Consider the following 14289-nt stretch of genomic DNA (forward strand, 5'->3'; position numbering starts at 1 on the left):
ATTATCTATCCCATATCCATCTATATATCTATATATCTATTATCTATCTATCTAGAAGTCGGGGCTCCTCTCCGGAATCAGCACTTTGCAGCGTCTCTTCTGGTGGCTCTCCTGCACGGTGTCTCCACTTCTGGCTTTCCAGGCAGCAGCACGGCACCCGTCTTCTTGCTTCGCGCTCCTTTTGGCTGGCTCTGCCCACGAAGGTATCGCTCCTCCCCTCGCACTCCACACGGCGCGGCAATGGCGGATTTTGGTGGCAAATTGCAACACACAGTCTTTAAGCAAATCACAGTTCAAATACAGTTCTGGCACAGTTCTTAGGCGCACATGACCCGATTTTCAGGCTTAAGTAGATCCTGTTCGTGACGCCAAGATGGATCACCCCCAGGGTAGGGCAATGGGGTACTTGGTACCGGGTCCATTGGTTCAGGGGATGTCATGGTGGCTGACCCGGTCCGTGGCCCTCAGGGGTGTCCAGTAAAAGAGTTTATATATGGGCAGTAAAGAACGAGGAGACGGGTTTGCAATCATTTACCTTGTTTACTGAAGACTTCAGATGGCTTCCTCAGCCCTGAGCGCCAGATGACAGGGCAGACAGAGTCCGGTCGGTCTGAAGGCAAATCCAGAGTCCCCTTATCCAGGTGGAAGTCAGTAGCCTTCCTCTAGTACCTGTGTGTTGTAGTACCTCCATGCTGAGCTTCTCGGTAAGGTCCTCACAACTGTTGTAGATGTTCTAGATGTTATGTCTTCCTCTCTGTCCCCCAGATGGTATGGATAGGACAAACCCATATGACTGATGGCCTGAGGCTTTTTATAGGGACCCTAGAGATGCCCCGGCCCCCACAGTTGCCACTGTGCCTCCTGGGTATGTGTTCGGCAGCCAACGTGGAATTAACTGTCCTGCCAGTCTCTGAAGCAAGGCTTCGAGATGATTGCTTCCTCGGTATCCTGGCTACCGGCTCCTGCGCCTCAGAAAGGAGCAGCTTGTTCCTGGCTGATCTCCCTCTGGTATTTTTCTCCTGTGCTTTGCTTTCCTGCACACTCTCTGCAGTATGTTCACCTTTTTGTGTCTTTTCCCAGGAGTTGCAGCACTTCATGCCAGCAGAGCTCCTCTCCTTTTGTCTGCCTGACAGGAACTGAACTCTGAACCCCTTTTCCCTCCAGATCAGGATGTTAAAATAGGGGAGTTCACCCTAAACAGGCTTAGAGCTCCCCCTTCTGGTCTGGAGTGTGAACATTTTGCATGTGTGTGATACCTGAATGTGGTTGTCTTTCATTGCCTTCAGACATGACATCACTTCTCCCCTGAAAGGATAATGACATCACTGCGACGACCAGGACACTGGGGCACCGCATATCTATCTATCTATCTATCTATCTATCTATCTATCTATCTATCTATCTATCTATCTATCTATCATCTATCTATCCATCTATCTATCCATCTATCTATCTATCCCATATATATCTATTATCTATCTATCCCATATATATCTATATATCTATTATCTATCTATCTATCCCATATCTATCTATCTATCTATCTATTTACCATCTATCTATCTATCTATCTATCTATCTATCTATCTATCTATCTATCTATTTATCTATATCGTCCATGTTCTTTCAGTTTGTCTATCTCTTATGCTGCATATGTTATCTATTTCTTATGTAGTAAGATGTACAAAGTCACTCCCTGTTATTACTTGCATAAAAAGACAGATACCCTGGTTTTAAATATCTTACAATGTCAAAGTAATTATATACAAGGTGGGGGTGGAGGGGATTAAAATTTTATAGTATCAATTTTTTTCTTTGAACTTTTACTCATTTTCATTGAAATTACTCATAAAAAAAGAATGTGTTGAGCAGATTCTATGACACGCTCACATGTAATTATTCTGTAATTCTAACAATTACACATACTTTTATATGTCAAACAGGCAAACATTTACATAATCAACCTGATAGATTACAAGCCCATATGGGTAATTTAAATAAGGCACATAAAAATGGAACAACATGGTGAGGTTAAGATTCAACGTATATTAATCTCTCCTGATGATGAGGGGAAATGCAAAAATAATTATTATGGCAGTTACTGCAAGGTTAGAACTTAATGGCCCATGAAAAGTGTTCAGTTCTACTGGGCAGCAGAATGAGTATTTACTTTGAAGTCTGACGGCCTTTATACTCATAGCTGGTGGTTTGACATTCATGACATGAGTCTGATCTTTGATTCTTTCTTTTTTTTTTTTACAATACATAAAAAATGTCCAGCAAAATCGAATGTTGCAGAGCTGAAAAAGAGAATGGAAGAGGATGTTTTACTAACGATTTGTCCAGTGGACTCACTGCATATAAGTAACTGATATTGTTCAGCATCCTTTCGAAGAAGTTAGATTCTGTGTTCTCCCTTACATCCTTATTAGCAATTGCCCCTTTGGAGACAGGTAAACGCATCCGTCACTGATGACTGGTAATGAATGATCTGTGCTCATCAGGTCACTACAGCTCAAAGTGAAGTGTGGCCCAAATTAATGAATACATACTGGGTGCTATATCTTATCCCACTAATTGCTTTATGCCACCGGGATTCACATTTCACATGCCAATTTACTCTTGTTTCTTCAGATTTCAAAGAAAATGGCAGACATTTAATCATACTGCCAACCGAGTTAATATTTTACACTATGTCTTAGGCCGGCTGCCTATGACCTTGTGAAACGCATTGAGCTTCAAAAAAATGTGTGGCTCGCTGTACGTATCTGTAAATGTTCCAGTTACTCGTCTTCTGAAGAGAAAGCAGGAGAACAGGCAACTGTACGCAGAAGATCCTCACGCCCTGTCTTTTTCCTTAAGGATATTTCTGGAAACTTTGGCAGGATTGTGTAGTTTGCAAAGATTCAGGTTCACAGAGAACGACATTTATCTATCGACAGCGAGGTTAATCTGCCGGGTCCATTATTAAAATGAGATAAAGGAAAGGCTTTATCTGAAATCGATCATTTTATCACGACTGGCTTCTCAGATCTCAAATAAAATCTTCTTTATTGTTGTCACTTGGAAGCTTTAATAATTTATTTTAAATTCCAACATTGCAACTTTGTGCTCTTGCTTTTCCCTCAGGCAATGAATGCAGAGCGGTTATGGAAATCACTTGTGTCCCAGAACACATTTTAAAATAGCATTCTCTATACAGTGATAAAAACAGATATGTGCTACCTACAGTCCCCTGACCTACTGACAGGCTGAAGTAAGTGGAATTATTACCTACAGCTTTCTATCATCAATAGTGCATATCTATCTATCTATCTATCTATCTATCTATCTATCTATCTATCTATTATCTATCTATCTATTATCTATCATCTATCTATATCTATCCATTATCTATTTGTCTATCATATATCTGTCTATCTTTTATCTATCTATAGATAGTACATATCTATCTATTCATCTATCTATCTATCTATCTTCTATCTATCTATCTATCTATCTATCTATCTAATCTATCTATCTGTTATCTATCTATCATCTATTATCTATCTATCCAATCTATCTATCTATCTATCTCTATCATTTATCTATCTATCTAACTATTATCTATCTATATATATATATATCTACCTATTATCTATCTATCTATCTATCTATCTATCTATCTATCTATCTATCTATCTATCGTACATAACTATCTATCTATCTATCTATCTATCTATCTATCTATCTATCTATCTATCTATTATCTATCTATTTATCTACATGTCTATTATCTATCTATCAATCTATTATCTATTTATCTACCTATTATCTATCTATCTATTATCTATTTATCTATCTATTTATCTGTCTATCTATTATCAATCTATCTATCTATTTATGTGTTATCTACTTATCTATCATCTATGTATCTATCTATCTATCTATCTATCTATCTATCTATCGATTTATGTATCTATCACATATAACAAATAAAGATGTGTTTTTTTAACCAATTTCGAAATGTGTGATTGCAGAATTTATAGGAATGTAAAAGGTGATAAATCTTTTTAATTTTGTGTGTTCCTATTTATTGCTTTATTTGGAAAGTTGTATTTGTATTGTCTTACGTAGATGTGTATTCTGATAAATATACAGATTGCTTTATAAATCTTATCAGAAAACCAAGTTGTTACTTGAGAAAGGCTCACCGTATATGAGCCGAAACATTTCCTTGCACCTTATAAGTTAATAGATTATGTCTGTGTGCACAATTAATATTTGAGGGCTACCCTCCTTTTTCTTTTCTTTTTTTATCTATATCCCTTTTATCTAATTCAACAAAATTGGAGTCACCACATGATATAGAAGGTGAAAAAACAGTGATGGCCATTATGGGCTATTAAATAGCAATATTTTTTCACCTGTGCTGCCTCCAATTTTGCTGAATTGTACAGAAGGTTGGGTCTATACCCGGCAGGCACGGCACCCTAATTCTATATGCTAGTGCTGTATCTACTTTTCTTTCCCTTTTATCTAATCTATGTAATCTATTTATCTAGCTATTAGGAATTTCTAGTGATTAAATTTAAATGGGTCCATTACTGGGTCAAAAGCCAAGACCATGAGCGGAGTCCCTTTCGCACTGATAGACCAGACACACTGTACACGTTCATACAACTCATTTATTCTTGTTACCCTTCATTGCTGCATTAATGATGTGTCATTCATTACTCTTCTTCTTGGCTCAATATTTGCTCAGATGAATGATGGGAAATGTCCAGAATTGAAAACAACATGATTTTTCCATTTTATAAAGAGAGATAATTATGCAACATGGATCCATATATGGCCACTCAGGGGTTGTGATGTGTCGAATGTTTTGCTTGCAAGTGACCATAATGTATTTAATTCATCAGCAAGAGTGAAATTCATGGGAAGGTAAAGGTAGGGGTTAGATAGAGATACTAAGACAGAAAGAAAGAGAAAGAAAGATACAAAAGAATCCAGCAGCATACTGTGCGCCAAGATATATACAAACATTTAAAGGGAACCCACTACCTCAAGAAATACTAATTACTTGCAATATAGGGTTAATAGATAGATAAATAACATAGTTGGCTTACTGGAGGTTCAGGTACAGGGAGAAAATCAAGTTCCTTTTCTCCCTGCGGTCGCTCACTTCCATCCATTGGGGTGATGTAGGGAGCAGTTACAATCACTTCCCACCATACAGCGAGCGCAGCCCTGGCTCATTGATTAGCAGCCTGTTCTGCACACATTCACTACACACTCTTGCAGAGCAGGCTGTCAATTAAAGTGTGTGAAAGGGATAGCAACACTTCCACAGTATAGTGAGCCTTTACTATAACTTCTCCCAGTTATGCTCTCAGCACATGAAAGTAAGCGGCTGCAGGGAGAATATAACTTCACTAGATGGCAGCCCGATTCTAAAGAATCGGGAGTCTAGAATCCATATATACTTTATTTATTCAAATGTAAGAATAATTTGGTGGGCGGGGACCCTCGGCCTCCGATTTGGTGGGCGGGGTCCCTCTGCCTCCGCTTTGGTGGGCGGGGCCGCTCGGCCTTCAATTTGGTGGGCGGGGTGCCTCAGCCTCTGATTTGGTTGGTGGGGCACCTCGGCCTCCGATTTGGTAGGCGGGGCCCCTTATCCTCCGATTTGGTGGGCGGGGACCCTCGGCCTCCAATTTGGTGGGCGGGGCCCCTCGGCCTCCGATTTGGTGGGCGGGGCCCCTCGGCCTCCGATTTGGTTGGCGGGGCCCCTCGGCCTCCGATTTGGTGGGCAGGGACTCTCGGCCTCCGATTTGGTGGGCGGGGCCCCTCGGCCTCCGATGTGGTGGGCGGGGCCCCTCGGCCTCCGCTTTGGTGGGCGGGGCCAGGCCCCTCTGCCTCTGCTTTGGTGGGCGGGGCCGCTCGGCCTTCGATTTGGTGGGCGGGGCTCCTCGGCCTCCGATTTGGTTGGCGAAGCCCCTCGGCCTCCGATTTGGTGGGTGGGGACCCTCGGCCTCCGATTTGGTGGGCGGGGACCCTCGACCTCCGATTTGGTGGGCGGGGCCCCTCGGCCTCCGCTTTGGTGGGCGGGGCCCCTCGGCATCCGATTTGGTGGGCAGGGACCCTCGGCCTCCGATTTGGTGGTCGGGGACCCTCGGACTCCGATTTGGTGGGCGGGGACCCTCAGCCTCCGATTTGGTGGGCGGGGCCCATCGGCCTCCGATGTGGTGGGCAGGGCCAGGCCCCTCGGCCTCCGATTTGGTGGTCGGGGACCCTCGGCCTCCGCTTTGGTGGGCGGGGCCCCTCGGCCTCCGATTTGGTGGGCGGGGCTGCTCGGCCTCCGATTTGGTTGGTGGGGCCCCTCGGCCTCCGATTTGGTGGACGGGGCCCCTTATCCTCCGATTTGGTGGGCGGGGACCCTCGGCCTCCGATTTGGTGGGCGGGGACCCTCGGCCTCCGATTTGGTGGGCAGGGACCCTCGGCCTCCGATTTGGTGGTCGGGGACCCTCGACCTCCGATTTGGTGGGCGGGGACCCTCGGCCTCCGATTTGGTGGGCGGGGCCCATCGGCCTCCGATGTGGTGGGCGGGGCCCCTCGGCCTTCGATTTGGTGGGTGGGGATCCCCGGCCTCCGATTTGGTGGGCGGGGCCCCTCGGCCTCCGATTTGGTGGGCGGGGACCCTCGGCCTCCGATTTGGTGGGCGGGGACCCTCGGCCTCCGATTTGGTGGTCGGGGACCCTCGGCCTCCGCTTTGGTGGGCGGGGCCCCTTGGGCTCCGATTTGGTGGGCGGGGTCCCTCTGCCTCTGATTTGGTGTGCGGGGACCCTTGGCCTCCGCTTTGGTGGGCGGGGCCCCTCGGCCTTTGATTTTGTGGGCGGGGCCCCTCGGCCTCCGATTAGGGTGGTGTGGACCCTCGGCCTCCGATTTGGTGGGCGGGGACCCTCGGCCTCCGATTTGGTGGTCGAGGACCCTCGGCCTCCGATTTGGTGGGCGGGGACCCTCAGCCTCCGATTTGGTGGGCGGGGCCCATCGGCCTCCGATGTGGTGGGCGGGGCCCCTCGGCCTTCGATTTGGTGGGCGGGGACCCCCGGCCTCCGATTTGGTGGGCGGGGCCCCTCGGCCTCCGATTTGGTGGGCGGGGACCCTCGGCCTCCGATTTGGTGGGCGGGGACCCTCGGCCTCCGATTTGGTTGGCGGGCCCCTTATCCTCCGATTTGGTGGGCGGGGACTCTCGGCCTCCGATTTGGTGGGTGGGGCCCCTCGGCCTCCGATTTGGTGGGCGGGGCCCCTCGGCCTCCGATTTGGTTGGTGGGGCCCCTCGGCCTCCGATTTGGTGGGCGGGGACCCTCGGCCTCCGATTTGGTGGGTGGGGACCCTCGGCCTCCGATTTGGTGGGCGGGGACCCTCGGCCTCCGATTTGGTGGGCGGGGACCCTCGGCCTCCGATTTGGTGGGCGGGGACCCTCGGCCTCCGATTTGGTGGGCGGGGACCCTCGGCCTCCGATTTGGTGGGCGGGGCCCCTCGGCCTCCGATGTGGTGGGCGGGGCCCCTCGGCCTCCGCTTTGGTGGGCGGGGCCAGGCCCTCGGCCTCCGGTTTGGTGGGCGGGGCCGCTCGGCCTTCGATTTGGTGGGCGGGGCTCCTCGGCCTCCGATTTGGTTGGCGAAGCCCCTCGGCCTCCGATTTGGTTGGCGGGGCCACTCGGCCTCCAATTTGGTGGGCGGGGACCCTCGGCCTCCAATTTGGTGGGCGGGGACCCTTGGCCTCCGATTTGGTGGGCGGGGACCCTCGGCCTCCGATTTGGTGGGCGGGGACCCTCGGCCTCCGATTTGGTGGGCGGGGACCCTCGGCCTCCGCTTTGGTGGGTGTGGCCCGTCGGCCTCCGATTTGGTGGGCGGGGCCCCTCGGCCGCCGATTTGGATGGTGTGGACCCTCGGCCTCCGATTTGGTGGGTGGGGACCCGCGGCCTCCGATTTGGTGGGCGGGGTCCCTCTGCCTCCGCTTTGGTGGGCGGGGCCGCTCGGCCTTCAATTTGGTGGGCGGGGTGCCTCAGCCTCTGATTTGGTTGGTGGGGCACCTCGGCCTCCGATTTGGTAGGCGGGGCCCCTTATCCTCCGATTTGGTGGGCGGGGACCCTCGGCCTCCAATTTGGTGGGCGGGGCCCCTCGGCCTCCGATTTGGTGGGCGGGGCCCCTCGGCCTCCGATTTGGTTGGCGGGGCCCCTCGGCCTCCGATTTGGTGGGCGGGGACCCTCGGCCTCCGATTTGGTGGGCGGGGCCCCTCGGCCTCCGATGTGGTGGGCGGGGCCCCTCGGCCTCTGATTTGGAGGGTGGGGACCCCCGGCCTCCGATTTGGTAGGCGGGGCCCCTCGGCCTCCGATTTGGTGGGCGGGGACCCTCGGCCTCCGATTTGGTGGGTGGGGACCCTCGGCCTCCGATTTGGTGGGCGGGGACCCTCGGCCTCTGATTTGGTGGGCGGGGACCCTCGGCCTCCGATTTGGTGGGCGGGGACCCTCGGCCTCCGATTTGGTGGGCGGGGCCCCTCGGCATCCGATGTGGTGGTCGGGGCCCCTCGGCCTCCGCTTTGGTGGGCGGGCCGGGCCCCTCGGCCTCCGCTTTGGTGGGCGGGGCCGCTCGGCCTTCGATTTGGTGGGCAGGGCTCCTCGGCCTCCGATTTGGTTGGCGGGGCCCCTCGGCCTCCGATTTGGTTGGCGGGGCCCCTCGGCCTCCGATTTGGTGTGTGCTCTGCCTGGGGCCACTGTGCTCTGCCTGGGGCCCCATATGCTGCCTGGGGCCCCTGTGCTCTGCCTGGGGCCCCATATGCTGCCTGGGGCCCCTGTGCTCTGCCTGGGGCCCCATATGCTGCCTGGGGCCCCTGTGCTCTGCCTGGGGCCCCTGTGCTCTGCCTGGGGCCCCATGTTCTGCCTGGGGCCCCTGTGCTCTGCCTGGGGCCACTGTGCTCTGCCTGGGGCCCCATGTTCTGCCTGGGGCCACTGTGCTCTGCCTGGGGCCCCATAAGCTGCCTGGGGACCCTGTGCTCTGCCTGGGACCACTGTGCTCTGCCTGGGGCCCCATATGCTGCCTGGGGCCCCTGTGCTCTGCCTGGGGCCACTGTGCTCTGCCTGGGGCCCCATATGCTGCCTGGGGCCACTGTGCTCTGCCTGGGGCACCATATGCTGCCTGGGGCCCCTGTGCTCTGCCTGGGGCCCCATATGCTGCCTGGGGCCCCTGTTCTCTGCCTGGGGCCCCTGTGCTCTGCCTGGGGCCCCATGTTCTGCCTGGGGCCCCTGTGCTCTGCCTGGGGCCACTGTGCTCTGCCTGGGGCTCCATATGCTGCCTGGGGCCCCTGTGCTCTGCCTGGGGCCCCATATGCTGCCTGGGGCCCCTGTGCTCTGCCTGGGGCCCCTGTGCTCTGCCTGGGGCCCCATATGCTGCCTGGGGCCCCTGTGCTCTGCCTGGGGCCCCGTGTTCTGCCTGGGGCCCCTGTGCTCTGCCTGGGGCCACTGTGCTCTGCCTGGGGCCCCATATGCTGCCTGGGGCCCCTGTGCTCTGCCTGGGGCCCCATATGCTGCCTTAGGCCCCTGTGCTCTGCCTGGGACCACTGTGCTCTGCCTGGGGCCCCATATGCTGCCTGGGGCCCCTGTGCTCTGCCTGGGGCCACTGTGCTCTGCCTGGGGCCCCATATGCTGCCTGGGGCCCCTGTGCTCTGCCCGGGTGTAGGACACTGGTGACGTCACTTATCTCCGGACATTAGCTCCGGACATTAGCTCCGGACATTAGCTCCGGACATTAGCTCCGGACATTAGCTCCGGACATTATCTCCGGACATTAGCTCCGGACAAAGCCACGGAAGTTGGCACAAATTGCAGGAAGTAGTATTCTAGGCAATTATATATTAGATTGTTCGAACCTCATATAGAAAAATCAGATGATTTTCATCTGTATTATCATCCACAGTCCATCCGTGTTCCATCCGCATGTCCATTTTTTAAATCCATGTGACATCTGTATTCATAAACCAACACATTAAAATATACATTTGAAACCAGAAGTTTCCATACACTATATAAAAAGACACATCTGCATGTTTTTCTCAATATCTGACATGAAAAAGTGTGTGTGTATCGACGATGATGTCATAAATGGATGTCAGAATGGTTGCCATGGCAACGATGATGTCATAAAGGTTGCCATGGCGAAATTATGTCATAATGGTTGTCATAATGGTTGCCATGGCAACAACGATGTCATAATGGTTGTCATAATGGTTGCCATGGCGACAATGATGTCATAATAGGTTGCAATGGTGATGGCTAAGTCATAATGGTTGCCATGGTGATGGTGATGTCATAATAGGTTGCCATGGCAACCCTGATGTCAGAATGGTTGCCATCGCAAAGATAATGTCATAATGGGTATATGGGCACGGAACTATAGGATGGAGGATGTGTGATGGGTATATGGGCACGGGACTATAGGACGAAGGATGTGTATGATGGGTTTATGATCACGAGACTATGGGATGGAGGATGTATATGATGGGTATATGGGCACAGGACCATGGAATGAAGGATATGTATGATGGGTATGTGGGCATGGGACTATGGGATGGAGAATGTGTATGATTGGTATATGGGCATGGGACAATGGGATGGAGGTTATGTATGATGTGTATATGGGCATGGGACTATGGGATAGAAGATATGAATGATGGGTATATGGGCACGTGACTATGGGATGGAGGATAATCATTATAATTTATAAAAACTAACCACAGTTAGTGGCTATGCCCGGGCAATGCCGGGCTCTTCAGCTAGTTATTAATATTTGCCAAATGCCAGAATAATGAGAGAGAAAAAGTGTTTTAAAGCATATTTATTACTTACTGCAAGTTTACATACACTAAGATTATTTTGCTTTTAAACAATTCTGGACTGCCCATATCATGATGTCATGTTTTTGGAAGCTTCTGAGTTAATTAGAGAGACACCTGTGTATGAATTTTGATGCACACCTGAAATACACTGCTTCTTTGTGTAGCTTTACGGGAAAGTCTAAAAAAGATCAGCCAAGAAATCAGGAAGAGAATTGTGGACTTGCACAAGTCTGGCTCATCCTTACTTTGGAGTAATAAAAATGCCTTAAACCATTGTCTCTCTCATTATTCTGGCATTTGGCAAATATTAATAATTATGGTAATTCTAATGGACCTAAAACGAGAAAGGTTTATTCTGATTTCATGTCAGGTACTGAGAAAAACCTGCATATGTGTCTTTTTATATAGTGTATGCAAACGTCTGGTTTCAATTGTATTGATTTCTAAGATAATAATGGTAATGTCGCCATAAAATCAGATACCACACAGAAGAGAACTTTTTGGTCTCTTGCGTTCCCATACACATACATAGGTGAGTGTCATCCAATATCTGCAACAGAATAGCGCATGCTGCCAATTTTTCACACAGATTCTATGTTTGAAAAAACTGCCATATGAATGGTTGATTTTAACTCAGACAGCACATGTCCATATAATATGCTTGTCTGAACAAGCTCTTAGGCTGACGGGAGGAGGTGTGCGCAGCCAACTATGGAGTAGTCACGTCCTCCTAATGTATACTTAGGTCATTATATATTTACATTTATAAAACCTGTCCATTTATAATGACCACGAACAAGATAAAGATCCCCAATTCACATCAGGACAGAAGAGTATGGGAATATAAACTGATGATGACCTTTGACACTCTTAGTGCAGGAATGAATGTGTCGCATGGATTTATGTCTTTTTACATCAACTAAGGAACTTGCCCCTCAGACCATGTGGGGTCATCACAACAGAACCAGACCCCAATCAGAGGACACTAAAACATTCCTTACCTAAGAACTGTTCCAATATTTATGGACATAACTGTTTATCACTCATTGTAATTCTGCTTCACGTCACCTGTCTTATCCATTTTTTTTTCTGTGCTATGTTGTGCATAAATATGTGATTCTCCAGAATTTCTTTTAGTCTATGCCTGATGAAGAGACCTGTGTAGTCTCGAAAGCTTGCAATTTGTTACCATCTTTTCAGTTAGCCATTAAAAGGTATCAACCACTGAGAACTCTTAATTCTAAATATTTTTCTCTCCTTAACTCAGTCTTTCATTTGTAAACTTTCCTGATGAAGGAAATTCTGTGGTAGGAAAACCTTCAAATATAATTTTTTCTGTGGCAAATTAATGTATCATTTCTAGAATTAATTTGTCCTTCTTGGACATAAACATATTTAAATAGTTAAGAAGCTTGAAAGGGGTTGGATATAGTCCAAAGAGACCACAGGATGTCAGACACATCTTTATAGGACAATTGGTGGGATAGGTTGATAGATAGATGGATAGATAGAGATAGATAATAGATGGATAGATAGATATATTGATGATGGATAGATAGATAGATAGATAGATAGATAGACAAGAGAATACAGCAACCTCTGTAAGTGCTAAGTTGGGCAAACACAGAATATGTGAATATATGAAATTTTAATTGCATTACTGCTACTGTATATAGATTACATTTATAAAAATGAGGGTATTTAGAGAATAAATTGGCCAATTCATGAGCGCCCATCAACCAAGGCAAGGTGACTTTTCTTTGATGGGACTCATAACCTAATATTTAGCCAAAATGCAGCTCCTGGACTATAAACTTACAAATTTAATGGCAGGTAAGATGCAACATAAATTAAAAACAGCCTTAGGCTGATGGAAGGGGGGTGATCAGTCAGAAAAGAAGGCAGTTACTACCTCCAATAGTAAACTAAAAAAAAACTGACAAAGCACCTCCAAACAGAATAAAGCAAGTGCTGGACATTGTGATTGTCTCCTTTTCTTACTATGCACTGGCCGTGGCTGATGGGCTGTCATGAATTAGCCAATTTATGTGCTAATTACTTTAATTTTTATTATTATATTCTAGATAGCAGTAATGTAGTCCAAATCTTGTGTATTCAATTTTTGCATACATCTTAACTCTTACAGAGGCTTCCAGTGGCGTAACTACAAAGTTATGGGCCCCGGTGCGAACTTCCAAATGGCCCCCCCCCCCTACCTCCGTGACGCCCCCCCACCCCCTTCCCCTAGATACGCCTCGGACTGTTGCAGGAATCTCCTGCACTGCAACATGGTGTTGGGTGCCAGCACAGCCCGCACAGTGGTATATCCAGCACAGCCCGCACAGTGGTATATCCAGCACAGCCCGCACAGTGGTATATCCAGCACAGCCCGCACAGTGGTATATCCAGCACAGCCCGCACAGTGGTATATCCAGCACAGCCCGCACAGTGGTATATACAGCACAGCCCGCACAGTGGTATGTACAGCACAGCCCGCACAGTGGTATGTACAGCACAGCCCGCACAGTGGTATATACAGCACAGCCCGCACAGGGGTAAATACAGCACAGCCCGCACAGGGGTATATACAGCACAGCCCGCACAGGGGTATATACAGCACAGCCCGCACAGGGGTATATACAGCACAGCCCGCACAGGGGTATATACAGCAAAGCCCGCACAGGGGTATATACAGCAGAGCCCGCACAGGGGTATATACAGCAAAGCCCGCACAGGGGTATATACAGCACAGCCAGCACAGGGGTATATACAGCACAGCCGGCACAGGGGTATATAGAGCACAGCCAGCACAGGGGTATATAGAGCACAGCCCGCACAGGGGTATATAGAGCACAGCCCGCACAGGGGTATATACAGCACAGCCCGCACAGGGATATATACAGCAGAGCCCGCACAGGGGTATATGCAGCACAGCCAGCACAGGGGTATATAGAGCACAGCCAGCACAGGGGTATATAGAGCACAGCCAGCACAGGGGTATATAGAGCACAGCCCGCACAGGGGTATATAGAGCACAGCCCGCACAGGGGTATATACAGCAGAGCCCACACAGGGGTATATACAGCAGAGCCCGCACAGGGGTATATGCAGCACAGCCAGCACAGGGGTATATAGAGCACAGCCAGCACAGGGGTATATAGAGCACAGCCAGCACAGGGGTATATAGAGCACAGCCAGCACAGGGGTATATAGAGCACAGCCCGCATCTCATCTCCCCCCCCCCCCCGATAATGGCCCCACAGTCCGGTGAAAAAGAAAAAAAAAAACTCTCCTCACCTTTCCTTTTGCCCGCGCTGCTCCTGGTGGCTGCAGTCTGCCCAGGACACTGCAGGTGCGCGATGATATGACGTCATCGCGCACCCGCAGTGTACTGTCAGAGGCAGAGCGGGGAATGATGG

This window comes from Ranitomeya variabilis, chromosome 1, assembly GCF_051348905.1.
Source record: "Ranitomeya variabilis isolate aRanVar5 chromosome 1, aRanVar5.hap1, whole genome shotgun sequence".
NCBI lineage: Eukaryota > Metazoa > Chordata > Amphibia > Anura > Dendrobatidae > Ranitomeya > Ranitomeya variabilis.